A 16,617-nucleotide genomic window follows, 5' to 3' on the forward strand; every position below is an offset into this window, starting at 1 on the left:
TGTTCTGACATTTACTCCAAGCAGTGTTAAGTCCAGGCTTCTTAAGGTAATGTCACCAAAAATTTTATCTGCCAGTTAAAATCAGATAGTAGCTCATATCCTTTTTATTTTCTGATTGCAGATTTATTTTTAATTTTTTTCCTGAACATTATTATAAGGGCTGCCATCTTGCCTGAGCTGCTCTTATCAGTATTAAGAAAGCATTAAGAAAATTGCTTTACAGCAGCACCATGGGCCATAGCCACAATGGTCAGGAGTAGGGATGAGCGAACTCGAACTGTATAGTTCGGGTTCGTACCGAATTTTGGGGTGTCCGTGACACGGACCCGAACCCGGACATTTTCGTAAAAGTCCGGGTTCGGGTTCGGTGTTCGTCGCTTTCTTGGCGCTTTTGTGACGCTTTCTTGGCGCTTTTTGAAAGGCTGCAAAGCAGCCAATCAACAAGCATCATACTACTTGCCCCAAGAGGCCATCACAGCCATGCCTACTATTGGCATGGCTGTGATTGGCCAGAGCACCATGTGACCCAGCCTCTATTTAAGCTGGAGTCACATAGCGCCGCCCGTCACTCTGCTCTGATTAGCGTAGGGAGAGGTTGCGGCTGCGACAGTAGGGCGAGATTAGGCAGATTAACTCCTCCAAAGTACTTGATTATTGATCGATCTGCAGCTGTGCATCATTGAGCTGCTGATACTCAATTGCTCACTGTTTTTAGGCTGCCCAGACCGTTTGTCAGTCACATTTTTCTGGGGTGATCGGCGGCCATTTTGTGTCTTGTGGTGCGCCAGCACAAGCTGCGACCAAGTGCATTTAACCCTCAATGGTGTGGTTGTTTTTTGGCTAAAGCCTACATCAGGGTGAAGCTGTCACACCAAGTGCATTTAACCAGCAATAGTCTGTTTATTTTTTGGCCATATACTACATCAGGGGCAAGCTGCGCCTGTCACCAAGTGCATTTAACCCTCAATGGTGTGGTTGTTTTTTGGCTAAAGCCTACATCAGGGTGAAGCTGTCACACCAAGTGCATTTAACCAGCAATAGTCTGTTTATTTTTTGGCCATATACTACATCAGGGGCAAGCAGCGCCCGTCACCAAGTGCATTTAACTCTCAGTAGTGTGGTTGGTCAAGCTATCACACCAAGTGCATTTAACCAGCAATAGTCTGTTCATTTTTTGGCCATATACTAAATCAGGGGCAAGCAGCGCCCGTCACCAAGTGCATTTAACCAGCAATAGTCTGTTCATTTTTTGGCCATATACTACATCAGGGGCAAGCTGCGCCTGTCACCAAGTGCATTTAACCCTCAATGGTGTGGTTGTTTTTTGGCTAAAGCCTACATCAGGGTGAAGCTGTCACACCAAGTGCATTTAACCAGCAATAGTCTGTTCATTTTTTGGCCATATACTAAATCAGGGGCAAGCTGCGCCCGTCACCAAGTGCATTTAACCCTCAGTAGTGTGGTTGGTCAAGCTATCACACCAAGTGCATTTAACCAGCAATAGTCTGTTCATTTTTTGGCCATATACTAAATCAGGGGCAAGCTGCGCCCGTCACCAAGTGCATTTAACCAGCAATAGTCTGTTCATTTTTTGGCCATATACTATATCAGGGGCAAGCTGCGCCCGTCACCAAGTGCATTTAACCCTCAGTAGTGTGGTTGGTCAAGCTATCACACCAAGTGCATTTAACCAGCAATAGTCTGTTCATTTTTTGGCCATATACTACATCAGGGGCAAGCTGCGCCCGTCACCAAGTGCATTTAACCCTCAGTAGTGTGGTTGGTCAAGCTGTGACACCAAGTGCATTTAACCAGCAATAGTCTGTTCATTTTTTGGCCATATACTACATCAGGGGCAAGCTGCGCCCGTCACCAAGTGCATTTAACCAGCAATAGTGTGGTTATTTTTTGGCCATATCCCAGTCTAATTCTGTCACTAAATCCATACCGGTCACCCAGCGCCTAAATACTAGGCCTCAAATTTATATCCCGCTAAATCTCTCATTACCGCTGTCCTGTTGTGGCTGGGAAAGTTATTTAGTGTCCGTCAAAGCACATTTTTTGTTCTGGGTTGAAATACAATTCCCAATTTAGCAATTTCATAATTTAGTGGTTTCTGCTATATCAGAGCTATTTGAAATCTATCCCTAAAAGGGTATATAATATTCAAGGTGCACATAGGGTCATTCAGAATAACTTCACACACACGCTACTGTGCATTTCCAAGTCCAATTCTGCTAGTAAATCCATACCGGTCACCCAGCGCCTAAATACTAGGCCTCAAATTTATATCCCGCTAAATCTCTCGTTACCGCTGTCCTGTTGTGGCTGGGAAAGTTATTGAGTGTCCGTCAAAGCACATTTTTTGTTCTGGGTTGAAATACAATTCCCAATTTAGCAATTTCATAATTTAGTGGTTTCTGCTATATCAGAGCTATTTGAAATCTATCCCTAAAAGGGTATATAATATTCATGGTGCACATAGGGTCATTCAGAATAACTTCACACACACGCTACTGTGCATTTCCAAGTCCAATTCTGTTAGTAAATCCATACCGGTCACCCAGCGCCTAAATAATAGGCCTCAAATTTATATCCCGCTAAATCTGTCATTACCGCTGTACTGTTATGGCTGGGCAAGTTATTTAGTGTCCGTCAAAGCACATTTTTTGTTCTGGGTTGAAATACAATTCCCAATTTAGCAATTTCATAATTTAGTGGTTTCTGCTATATCAGAGCTATTTGAAATCTATCCCTAAAAGGGTATATAATATTCAAGGTGCACATAGGGTCATTCAGAATAACTTCACACACACGCTACTGTGCATTTCCAAGTCTAATTCTGTCACTAAATCCATACCGGTCACCCAGCGCCTAAATACTAGGCCTCAAATTTATATCCCGCTAAATCTCTCGTTACCGCTGTCCTGTTGTGGCTGGGAAAGTTATTTAGTGTCCGTCAAAGCACATTTTTTGTTCTGGGTGTAAATACAATTCCCAATTTAGCAATTTCATAATTTAGTGGTTCCTGCTATATCAGAGCTATTTGAAATCTATCCCTAAAAGGGTATATAATATTCAAGGTGCACATAGGGTCATTCAGAATAACTTCACACACACGCTACTGTGCAATTCCAAGTCCAATTCTGTTAGTAAATCCATACCGGTCACCCAGCGCCTAAATACTAGGCCTCAAATTTATATCCCGCTGAATTTGAATACAATACATTGGGCCAAATAATATTTTTGTTGTTGTGGTGAACCATAACAATGAGGAAAACATCTAGTAAGGGACGCGGACGTGGACATGGTCGTGGTGATGTTAGTGGACCCTCTGGTGCTGGGAGAGGACGTGGCCGTTCTGCCACATCCACACGTCCTAGTGTACCAACTAACTCAGGTCCCAGTAGCCGCCAGAATTTACAGCGATATATGGTGGGGCCCAATGCCGTTCTAAGGATGGTAAGGCCTGAGCAGGTACAGGCATTAGTCAATTGGGTGGCCGACAGTGGATCCAGCACGTTCACATTATCTCCCACCCAGTCTTCTGCAGAAAGCGCACAGATGGCGCCTGAAAACCAACCCCATCAGTCTGTCACATCACCCCCATGCATACCAGGGAAACTGTCTCAGCCTCAAGTTATGCAGCAGTCTCTTATGCTGTTTGAAGACTCCGCTGGCAGGGTTTCCCAAGGGCATCCACCTAGCCCTTCCCCAGCGGTGAAAGACATAGAATGCACTGACGCACAACCACTTATGTTTCCTGATGATGAGGACATGGGAATACCACCTCAGCATGTCTCTGATGATGACGAAACACAGGTGCCAACTGCTGCGTCTTTCTGCAGTGTGCAGACTGAACAGGAGGTCAGGGATCAAGACTGGGTGGAAGACGATGCAGGGGACGATGAGGTCCTAGACCCCACATGGAATGAAGGTCGTGCCACTGACTTTCACAGTCCGGAGGAAGAGGCAGTGGTGAGACCGAGCCAACAGCGTAGCAAAAGAGGGAGCAGTGGGCAAAAGCAGAACACCCGCCGCCAAGAGACTCCGCCTGCTACTGACCGCCGCCATCTGGGACCGAGCACCCCAAAGGCAGCTTCAAGGAGTTCCCTGGCATGGCACTTCTTCAAACAATGTGCTGACGACAAGACCCGAGTGGTTTGCACGCTGTGCCATCAGAGCCTGAAGCGAGGCATTAACGTTCTGAACCTGAGCACAAACTGCATGACCAGGCACCTGCATGCAAAGCATGAACTGCAGTGGAGTAAACACCTTAAAACCAAGGAAGTCACTCAGGCTCCCCCTGCTACCTCTTCTGCTGCTGCCGCCTCGGCCTCTTCTGCTGCTGCCGCCTCGGCCTCTTCCTCCGCCTCTGGAGGAACGTTGGCACCTGCCGCCCAGCAAACAGGGGATGTACCACCAACACCACCACCACCACCTCCGTCACCAAGCGTCTCAACCATGTCACATGGCAGCGTTCAGCTCTCCATCTCACAAACATTTGAGAGAAAGCGTAAATTCCCACCTAGCCACCCTCGATCCCTGGCCCTGAATGCCAGCATTTCTAAACTACTGGCCTATGAAATGCTGTCATTTAGGCTGGTGGACACAGACAGCTTCAAACAGCTCATGTCGCTTGCTGTCCCACAGTATGTTGTTCCCAGCCGCCACTACTTCTCCAAGAGAGCCGTGCCTTCCCTGCACAACCAAGTATCCGATAAAATCAAGTGTGCACTGCGCAACGCCATCTGTAGCAAGGTCCACCTAACCACAGATACGTGGACCAGTAAGCACGGCCAGGGACGCTATATCTCCCTAACTGCACACTGGGTAAATGTAGTGGCAGCTGGGCCCCAGGCGGAGAGCTGGTTGGCGCACGTCCTTCCGCCGCCAAGGATCGCAGGGCAACATTCTTTGCCTCCTGTTGCCACCTCCTCCTTCTCGGCTTCCTCCTCCTCTTCTTCCACCTGCTCATCCAGTCAGCCACACACCTTCACCACCAACTTCAGCACAGCCCGGGGTAAACGTCAGCAGGCCATTCTGAAACTCATATGTTTGGGGGACAGGCCCCACACCGCACAGGAGTTGTGGCGGGGTATAGAACAACAGACCGACGAGTGGTTGCTGCCGGTGAGCCTCAAGCCCGGCCTGGTGGTGTGTGATAATGGGCGAAATCTCGTTGCAGCTCTGGGACTAGCCAATTTGACGCACATTCCTTGCTTGGCGCATGTGCTGAATTTGGTGGTGCAGAAGTTCATACACAACTACCCCGACATGTCAGAGCTGCTGCATAAAGTGCTGGCCGTCTGTTCGCGCTTCCGGCGTTCACATCCTGCTGCTAATCGCCTGTCTGCGCTACAGCGTAACTTCGGCCTTCCCGCTCACCGCCTCATATGCGACGTGCCCACCAGGTGGAACTCCACCTTGCACATGCTGGACAGACTGTGCGAGCAGCAGCAGGCCATAGTGGAGTTTCAGCTGCAGCACGCACGGGTCAGTCGCACTACAGAACAGCACCACTTCACCACCAATGACTGGGCCTCCATGCGAGACCTGTGTGCCCTGTTGCGCTGTTTCGAGTACTCCACCAACATGGCCAGTGGCGATGACGCCGTTATCAGCGTTACAATACCACTTCTATGTCTCCTTGAGAAAACACTTAGGGCGATGATGGAAGAGGAGGTGGCCCAGGAGGAGGAGGAGGAGGAGGAAGAGGGGTCATTTTTAGCACTTTCAGGCCAGTCTCTTCGAAGTGACTCAGAGGGAGGTTTTTGGCAACAGCAGAGGCCAGGTACAAATGTGGCCAGCCAGGGCCCACTACTGGAGGACGAGGAGGACGAGGATGAGGAGGAGGTGGAGGAGGATGAGGATGAAGCATGGTCACAGCGGGGTGGCACCCAACGCAGCTCGGGTCCATCACTGGTGCGTGGCTGGGGGGAAAGGCAGGACGATGACGATACGCCTCCCACAGAGGACAGCTTGTCCTTACCCCTGGGCAGCCTGGCACACATGAGCGACTACATGCTGCAGTGCCTGCGCAACGACAGCAGAGTTGCCCACATTTTAACCTGTGCGGACTACTGGGTTGCCACCCTGCTGGATCCACGCTACAAAGACAATGTGCCCACCTTACTTCCTGCACTGGAGCGTGATAGGAAGATGCGCGAGTACAAGCGCACGTTGGTAGACGCGCTACTGAGAGCATTCCCAAATGTCACAGGGGAACAAGTGGAAGCCCAAGGCCAAGGCAGAGGAGGAGCAAGAGGTCGCCAAGGCAGCTGTGTCAATGCCAGCTCCTTTGAGGGCAGGGTTAGCATGGCAGAGATGTGGAAAACTTTTGTCAACACGCCACAGCTAACTGCACCACCACCTGATACGCAACGTGTTAGCAGGAGGCAACATTTCACTAACATGGTGGAACAGTACATGTGCACACCCCTCCACGTACTGACTGATGGTTCGGCCCCATTCAACTTCTGGGTCTCTAAATTCTCCACGTGGCCAGAGCTAGCCTTTTATGCCTTGGAGGTGTTGGCCTGCCCGCCGGCCAGCGTTTTGTCTGAACGTGTATTCAGCACGGCAGGGGGCGTCATTACAGACAAACGCAGCCGCCTGTCTACAGCCAATGTGGACAAGCTGACGTTCATAAAAATGAACCAGGCATGGATCCCACAGGATCTGTCCGTCCCTTGTCCAGATTAGACATTAACTACCTCCCCTTAACCATATATTATTGGACTCCAGGGCACTTCCTCATTCAATCCTATTTTTATTTTCATTTTACCATTATATTGCGAGGCTACCCAAAGTTGAATGAACCTCTCCTCTGTCTGGGTGCCGGGGCCTAAATATATGCCAATGGACTGTTCCAATGTTGGGTGACGTGAAGCCTGATTCTCTGCTATGACATGCAGAATGATTCTCTGCTGACATGAAGCCAGATTGTCTGTTACGGGACCTCTCTCCTCTGCCTGGGTGCTGGGCCTAAATATATGCCAATGGACTGTTGCAGTGGTGGCTGACGTGAAGCCTCATTCTCTGCTTTGACATGCAGACTAATTCTCTGCTGACATGAAGTCAGATCCTCTGTTACGGGACCTCTGCCTGGGTGCTGGGCCTAAACTTATGAAAATGGACTCTTACAGTGGTGGGTGACGTGAAGCCTCATTCTCTGCTATGACATGCAGACTAATTCTCTGCTGACATGAAGCCAGATTGTCTGTTACGGGACCTCTCTCCTCTGCCTGGGTGCTGGGCCTAAATTTATGACAATGGACTGTTGCAGTGGTGGGTGACGTGAAGCCTGATTCTCTGCTATGACATGCAGACTGATTCTCTACTGACATGAAGCCAGATTGTCTGTTACGGGACCTCTCTCCTCTGCCTGTGTGCTGGGCCTAAATATATGCCAATGGACTGTTGCAGTGGTGGGTGACGTGAAGCCTCATTCTCTGCTATGACATGCAGACTAATTCTCTGCTGACATGAAGCCAGATTGTCTGTTACGGGACCTCTCTCCTCTGCCTGGGTGCTGGGCCTAAATTTATGACAATGGACTGTTGCAGTGGTGGGTGACGTGAAGCCTGATTCTCTGCTATGACATGCAGACTGATTCTCTGCTGACATGAAGCCAGATTGTCTGTTACGGGACCTCTCTCCTCTGCCTGTGTGCTGGGCCTAAATATATGCCAATGGACTGTTGCAGTGGTGGCTGACGTGAAGACTCATTCTCTGCTATGACATGAAGACTGATTCTCTGCTGACATGAAGCCAGATTGTCTGTTACGGGACCTCTCTCCTCTGCCTGGGTGCTGGGCCTAAATATATGCCAATGGACTGTTCCAATGTTGGGTGACGTGAAGCCTGATTCTCTGCTATGACATGCAGACTAATTCTCTGCTGACATGAAGCTAGATTCTCTGTTACGGGACCTTTCTCCTCTGCCTGGGTTCCGGGGCCTAAATATCTGAGAATGGACTGTTCCAGTGGTGGGTGACGGGAAGCCAGATTCTCTGCTATGGGACCTCTCTCCAATTGATTTTGGTTAATTTTTATTTATTTAATTTTTATTTTAATTCATTTCCCTATCCACATTTGTTTGCAGGGGATTTACCTACATGTTGCTGCCTTTTGCAGCCCTCTAGCCCTTTCCTGGGCTGTGTTACAGCCTTTTTAGTGCCGAAAAGTTCGAACCCGAACATTTTCGGGAAGTTCGGCCGAACTTCTCGAACCCGAACATCCAGGTGTTCGCTCAACTCTAGTCAGGAGTGGACCTCATTGACTTCTATGAGAGAGTTTTCTAGGCATGCTCTGTGACCTGCTCAGAGGTTATTGTACAAGGAAAGAATAGATAAGCTTTGACAATCATCCATTATGAATGGGGGATCCTGTTTTATCTATACACAGAGGTGATATCTCCTTATCATTAGAGGCAGGATTAGAATCAGTTAAATGCCGTAAAGTGATTTGTATAAACCAAGAAGTGTCGTCAATTATTAGATATAGTGGCCAGTGGAAAAACTGAAGGATTTTATCTTTTTTGTTTAAATATATGGAATACATGGAAAATTAAAAACATCAAAAATTATTTAAAAATAAAAAAGTGGCCTAAACGGGTGGAATTGCTCCAAACACAGACGCTGTAGCGTGTCTATAACCTCCGCATCCCATCAGCAGATAACGGAAATCCATAGCAAAAAATACGTACAATGGAGGATGCGGGGCGGATCACATGCACCACAAGGACATCTTACACAAAATGATACATTGTGCAGATGAAAAACTATATACATACACAAATCACTGCAAAAAATGCACCAAAATGATATGCAACTGACAACACTAGCTAATTCCTCAAGCCGATGTTAAAAGCTGAGAACTTTGCCAATATCTTCCAGTCAGGAACATATCTGAGCCCCTCATGCACCACGTCACTGTCTCAGCAAGCATGGGGTCCTACCACTCAACTACCCGTGGTGTGTGAACAGGATCTGAACAGTGCTAGAAACCAACTCACAGCCAGACTCTCACATGCCTCCATAGTGGTATCACCAATGCACTGTGAGGTAGAATAAAGCTGTGAGCTGCACCCACCATTGTTCTGCTGCAGAACCCAAGTACGCTAGAGCTTAAGGTCACAAACTGATGGCTGGTTATTCACCTTCAGGATTTTCTGGTAGAGAGCAAAATTCATGGTTCTATCAATTACAGCAAGTCGTCCAGGTCCTGAAGCAGCAAAGCAGCCCCAGACCATCACACTACCTCCAGCATGTTTGACTGTTGGTATGATGTTCATTTTCTGAATAGCTGTGTAGTTTTACACTAGATGTAACGGGTAGAGATGAGCGAATCAAAGCAGACGAAGTGGAATTCGATCGGAATTTCAGAAAAAATTTGATTCGCACCGAAGCCGAACTTCCTTGCTCTTCACTGCTGCTTATGTGAGGACATGGAGATGGGGACTCTGGGAAGGCGGGATCACCCATAATGCCATGCATGCAGCCAATCAGCAGTCAGCCCTGTGATGTCACAGCCCTATAAATAGCATCAGCCATCTTCGATTCTGTCATTTACCAGTGTACTTAGTGCAGAGAGAGACGTCTGCAGGCACTAGGGACAGTGATAGCAAAGACTTGATTGTGGTGAAAAAACGATTTATAAGTGCAGGGAAAAGATAGAGAGGAATCATTCCACAGCATTTATGTAGAACAGAGTTTAGTAGGGGAGGTTACAGAATGGGTAATAGGAACAATCCTTTTACCCCTTGCTGCACTGACTGGGGATTCAAATTGCCGTTATACAGCTCTGTCATTGCAGAAAACTGTTCTTGTTATTGGAGTGCAAGTGCTGTTTGATACAGCCATTAACAGGGTTTATTACAAGGAAATATTTCTACAGTACGTCTTATTTGATCTTGTGCAGTGCAGTTATATGTTGTAAAGCCCTTTTTGCCATGTATTAGTGGCGAAATAAAAATATATTCGCCATCAAATGTTACAGTTATCTGTTGAAAAGCCTTTTGTGTAGTGTAAAAGTAGAAACAAATTAGGGCCTAATTACAGTTCAGCTGTGCAGTGATATATTCTACAGCCCTGTTTGCCGTGTATTAGTGGTGAAATAAAAATATATTCGTCGTCCAGCGTTGCACTTATGTGTTGAAAAGCCTTTTGTGAAGTGTAAAAGTAGAAAAAAATTAGGGCCTAATTGCCGTTCAGCGGTGCAGTGATATATTCTAAAGCCCTGTTTCCCATGTTTTAGTGGCAAAATTAAAATATATTCGCCGTCCAGCATTGCACTTTTCTGTTGAAAAGCCTTTTATGTAGTGTAAAAGTAGAAAAAAAATAGAGCCTAATTGCCATTCAGCTGTGCAGTGATATATTCTACAGGCCTGTTTGCCGTGTATTACTGGCGAAATAAAAATATATTCGCCGTTCAGCGTTGCATTTATCTGTTGAAAAGCCTTTTGTGTAGTGGAAAAAAAATAGGGCCTAATTGCCGCTCAGCGGTGCAGTGATATACTCTAAAGCCCTGTTTGCCATGTATTAGTGGCAAAATAACAATATATTCGCCATTCTGCATTGCACTTATCTGTTGAAAAGCTTTTTGTGTTGTCTAAAAGTAGAAAATAATTAGGGCCTAATTGCCGTTCAGTGGTGCAGTAATATACTCTAAAGCAGGGATGTCAAACTCGTGGCCCTCCAGCTGTTGCAAAACTACAACTCCCATCATGCCTGGGCATACTACAGCTATCAGGGAATGATGGGAGTTGTAGTTTTGCAACATCTGGAGGGCCATGAGTTTGACATCCATGCTCTAAAGCCCTGTTTGCCGTGTATTAATGGCGAAATAAAAATATATTCACCGTTCTGCGTTGCACTTATCTTTTGAAAAGCCTTTTGTGTTGTGTAAAAGTAGAAAATAATTAGGGCCTAATTATCGTTCTGCGGTGCAGTGATATATTCTAAAGCCCTGTTTGCCGTATATCAGTTGCAAAATGAAAATATATTAGCCGTTCTGCGTTGCACTTATCTGTTGAAAAGCCTTTTGTGTTGTGTAAAAGTAGAAAATAATTAGGGCCTAATTGCCATTCAGTGGTGCAGTAATATACTCTAAAGCCCTGATTGCCATGTATTAATGGCGAAATAAAAATATATTCACCGTTCTTGTTGCACTTATCTTTTGAAAAGCCTTTCGTGTTATGTAAAAGTAGAAAATAATTAGGGACTAATTGCCGTTCTGTGGTGCAGTGATATATCCTAAAGCCCTGTTTGCCGCATTTGATCTAACAGTATGTCAGACAGAGAAGTGCCAGGCCCTGCACAGGAGTGGCAGAAGTCTAAGGCCTTTTTCACACGAGCGTGTCCGGATTAGGTCCGCATGCGTCCCGGTGCATTGCGGCAAACCCGCGCGAGTAGGTACGCAATTGCAGTCAGTTTTGACTGCGATTGCGTTCCGATGTTCAGTTTTTATCGCGCAGATGCAATTTGTTTTGCACGCGCGTAATAAAAAACCGACTGTGGTACCCAGACCCGAACTTCTTCACAGAAGTTCAGGTTTGGGTTAGTTGTAGTGTACATTGTATTATTTCCCCTTATAACATAGTTATAAGGGAAAATAATAGCATTCTGAATACAGAATGCATAGTAAAATAGGGCTGGAGGGGTTAAAAAAAATCAAATAAAAATTAACTCCCCTTAATCCACTTGTTCGCTCAGCCGGCATCTCTTCTGTCTTCATCTGTGAGGAATAGGACCTATGATGACGTAACTGCGTTCATCACATGGTCCTTCTGATGATCCATCACCATGGGTCCGGATTCAGTGCGGGTGCAATGCGTTCACCTCATGCATTTCACCCGCGCGGAAGTCTCGCCCGTGTGAAAGGGGCCTAAATGTTTCTGGTGCAAGCAGAGTAAAGGGGCATGGCAGCAGGGGTCATAGCGAAAGGCCTTAGCTCCCGGTGTCATGTAGCAGTTGTGTCTTGACTAGCAACCCAGCGGTTCTTAAATGGTTGGCTCGGTCATCCACTTCGTTCCAAGTGACATCAGACACCCCCAGCCAAGAGTTGTGGGGTTCCTCTGACACTACGCTTAGATGGCATGGCCCGGGAGCAGGCCCTGTGCCCCCAGCTGTCCTGAACCTTCGTCTGTCATTTTCAGTTCTCTCACCGTGAGAAAAACTATGTGCTGAAGGCTTTTCAGCGAGGAAGCGCTACTAGAGGGCAATCAGCAGCTACTTCCCAGCCAATATCTGGAGGAGACATCAACTGCTTCCTCCGCTAGGCGGGCAAGTAGTGATGAGTAGGGATGAGTGAACCCGAACTGTATAGTTCGGGTTCGTACCGAATTTTGGGGTGTCCGTGACACGGACCCGAACCCGGACATTTTCGTAAAAGTCTGGGTTCGGGTTCGGTGTTCGTCGCTTTCTTGACGCTTTTTGAAAGGCTGCAAAGCAGCCAATCAACAAGCGTCATACTACTTGCCCCAAGAGGCCGTCACAGCCATGCCTACTATTGGCATGGCTGTGATTGGCCAGTGCAGCATGTGACCCAGCCTCTATTTAAGCTGGAGTAACGTAGAGTCACTGGAGTCACTCTGCTCTGATCAGTATAGGGAGAGGTTGCAGCTGCGACGTTAGGGCGAGATTAGGCAGTGATTAACTCCTCCAAAAGACTTCATTCAGAGATCGATCTGCAGCTGTGGATGATTGAACTGCTGCTATTCAATTGCTCACTGTTTTTAGGCTGCCCAGAGCGTTTTTCAGTCACTTTTTTCTGGGGTGATCGGCGGCCATTTTGTGTCTTGTGGTGCGCCAGCACAAGCTGCCACCAAGTGCATTTAACCCTCAATAGTGTGGTTGTTTTTTGGCTATATCCTACATCAGGGTGAAGCTGTCACACCAAGTGCATTTAACCATCAATAGTGTGGTTATTTTTTGGCCATATACTACATCAGGGGCAAGCTGTCACCAAGTGCATTTAACCCTCAATAGTGTGGTTGTTTTTTGGCTATATCCTACATCAGGGTCAAGCTGTCACACCAAGTGCATTTAATCATCAATAGTGTGGTTATTTTTTGGCCATATCCCAGTCTAATTCTGACTGTAAACGTATACCTGTCACCCAGCGCCTAAATAATAGGCCTCAAATTTATATTCATCCAAATCTGTCATTATTGCTGTAGCTGGTCAAGTTATTTAGTGTCCGTCAAAGCACAGTTTTTGTTCTGGGTTGAAATACAATTCCCAATTTAGCAATTCTCTAAATTAGTGGTTTCTGCTGTATCAGGCCTACTTTAAATTTATCCCTAAAAGGGTATATTAGATTCAAGGTGCAGATAGGGTCATTCTCAATAACTTCACACACACGCTACTCTGCATATCCCAGTCTAATTCTGCCTGTAAACGTATACCTGTCACCCAGTGCCTAAATAATAGGCCTCAAATTTATAGTCATCCAAATCTGTCGTTATTGCTGTAGCTGGTCAAGTTATTTAGTGTCCGTCAAAGCACAGTTTTTGTTCTGGGTTGAAATACAATTCCCAATTTAGCAATTCTCTAAATTAGTGGTTTCTGCTGTATCAGGCCTACTTTAAATTTATCCCTAAAAGGGTATATTAGATTCAAGGTGCAGATAGGGTCATTCTCAATAACTTCACACACACGCTACTCTGCATATCCCAGTCTAATTCTGCCTGTAAACGTATACCTGTCACCCAGTGCCTAAATAATAGGCCTCAAATTTATAGTCATCCAAATCTGTCATTATTGCTGTAGCTGGTCAAGTTATTTAGTGTCCGTCAAAGCACAGTTTTTGTTCTGGGTTGAAATACAATTCCCAACTAAGCAATTCTCTAAATTAGTGGTTTCTGCTATATCAGACCTCCTTTAAATCTATCCCTAAAAGGGTATATAAGATTCAAGGTGCAGATAGGGTCATTCTCAATAACTTCACACACACGCTTCTGTGCATATCCCAGTCTAATTCTGTCTGTAAACGTATACCTGTCACCCAGCGCCTAAATAATAGGCCTCAAATTTATATTCAGCTAAATCTGTGGTTACTGCTGTGCCTGTATTAGTGTAATACGGTACCTAAATAGATAGCCAGATAGTGTTAGGTGTCTTTAAAAAAAAGGCCTGAATTTGAAATCAATACATTGGGCCAAATAATATTTTTGTTGTTGTGGTGAACGATAACAATGAGGAAAACATCTAGTAAAGGACGCCGACGCGGACATGGTCGTGGTGGTGTTAGTGGACCCTCTGGTGCTGGGAGAGGACGTGGCCGTTCTGCCACAGCCACACGTCCTAGTGTACCAACTACCTCAGGTCCCAGTAGCCGCCATAATTTACAGCGATATTTGGTGGGGCCCAATGCCGTTCTAAGGATGGTAAGGCCTGAGCAGGTACAGGCATTAGTCAATTGGATGGCCGACAGTGGATCCAGCACGTTCACATTATCTCCCACCCAGTCTTCTGCAGAAAGCGCACAGATGGCGCCTGAAAACCAAGCCCATCAGTCTGTCACATCACCCCCATGCATACCAGGGAAACTGTCTGAGCCTCAAGTTATGCAGCAGTCTCTTATGCTGTTTGAAGACTCCGCTGGCAGGGTTTCCCAAGGGCATCCACCTAGCCCTTCCCCAGCGGTGGAAGACATAGAATGCACTGACGCACAACCACTTATGTTTCCTGATGATGAGGACATGGGAATACCACCTCAGCACGTCTCTGATGACGAAACACAGGTGCCAACTGCTGCGTCTTTCTGCAGTGTGCAGACTGAACAGGAGGTCAGGGATCAAGACTGGGTGGAAGAGGATGCAGGGGACGATGAGGTCCTAGACCCCACATGGAATGAAGGTCGTGCCACTGACTTTCACAGTTCGGAGGAAGAGGCAGTGGTGAGACCGAGCCAACAGCGTAGCAAAAGAGGGAGCAGTGGGCAAAAGCAGAACACCCGCCGCCAAGAGACTCAGCCTGCTACTGACCGCCGCCATCTGGGACCAAGCACCCCAAAGGCAGCTTCAAGGAGTTCCCTGGCATGGCAATTCTTCAAACAATGTGCTGACGACAAGACCCGAGTGGTTTGCACGCTGTGCCATCAGAGCCTGAAGCGAGGCATTAACGTTCTGAACCTTAGCACAACCTGCATGACCAGGCACCTGCATGCAAAGCATGAACTGCAGTGGAGTAAACACCTTAAAAACAAGGAAGTCACTCAGGGTCCCCCTGCTACCTCTTCTGCTGCTGCCGCCTCGGCCTCTTCTGCTGCTGCCGCCTCGGCCACTTCCTCCGCCTCTGGAGGAACGTTGGCACCTGCCGCCCAGCAAACAGGGGATGTACCACCAACACCACCACCTCCGTCACCAAGCATCTCAACCATGTCACAAGGCAGCGTTCAGCTCTCCATCTCACAAACATTTGAGAGAAAGCATAAATTCCCACCTAGCCACCCTCGATCCCTGGCCCTGAATGCCAGCATTTCTAAACTACTGGCCTATGAAATGCTGTCATTCAGGCTGGTGGACACAGACAGCTTTAAACAGCTCATGTCGCTTGCAGTCCCACAGTATGTTGTTCCCAGCCGGCACTACTTCTACAAGAGAGCCGTGCCTTCCCTGCACAACCAAGTATCCGATAAAATCAAGTGTGCACTGCGCAACGCCATCTGTGGCAAGGTCCACCTAACCACAGATACGTGGACCAGTAATCTCGTTGCAGCTCTGGGACTAGCCGGTTTGACGCACATCCCTTGCTTGGCGCATGTGCTGAATTTGGTGGTGCAGAAGTTCATTCACAACTACCCCGACATGTCAGAGCTGCTGCATAAAGTGCGTGCCGTCTGTTCGCACTTCCGGCGTTCACATCCTGCCACTGCTCGCCTGTCTGCGCTACAGCGTAACTTCGGCCTTCCCGCTCACCGCCTCATATGTGACGTGCCCACCAGGTGGAACTCCACCTTGCACATGCTGGACAGACTGTGCAAGCAGCAGCAGGCCATAGTGGAGTTTCAGCTGCAGCACGCACGGGTCAGTCGCACTGTGGAACAGCACCACTTCACCACCAATGACTGGGCCTCCATGCGAGACCTGTGTGCCCTGTTGCGCTGTTTCGAGTACTCCACCAACATGGCCAGTGGCGATGACGCCGTTATCAGCGTTACAATACCACTTCTATGTCTCCTTGAGAAAACACTTAGGGCGATGATGGAAGAGGAGGTGGCCCAGGAGGAGGAGGAGGAAGAGGGGTAATTTTTAGCACTTTCAGGCCAGTCTCTTCAAAGTGACTCAGAGGGAGGTTTTCTGCAACAGCAGAGGCCAGGTACAAATGTGGCCAGCCAGGGCCCACTACTGGAGGACGAGGAGGACGAGAATGAGGAGGAGGTGGAGGAGGATGAGGATGAAGCATGGTCACAGCGGGGTGGCACCCAACATAGCTCGGGCCCATCACTGGTGCGTGGCTGGGGGAAAACGCAGGACGATGACGATACGCCTCCCACAGAGGACGTCTTGACCTTACCCCTGGGCAGCCTGGCACACATGAGCGACTACATTCTGCAGTGCCTGCGCAACGACAGCAGAGTTGCCCACATTTTAACGTGTGCGGACTACTG

The sequence above is a fragment of the Bufo gargarizans genome, chromosome 1 (genome assembly GCF_014858855.1).
Source record: "Bufo gargarizans isolate SCDJY-AF-19 chromosome 1, ASM1485885v1, whole genome shotgun sequence".
Lineage (NCBI taxonomy): Eukaryota > Metazoa > Chordata > Amphibia > Anura > Bufonidae > Bufo > Bufo gargarizans.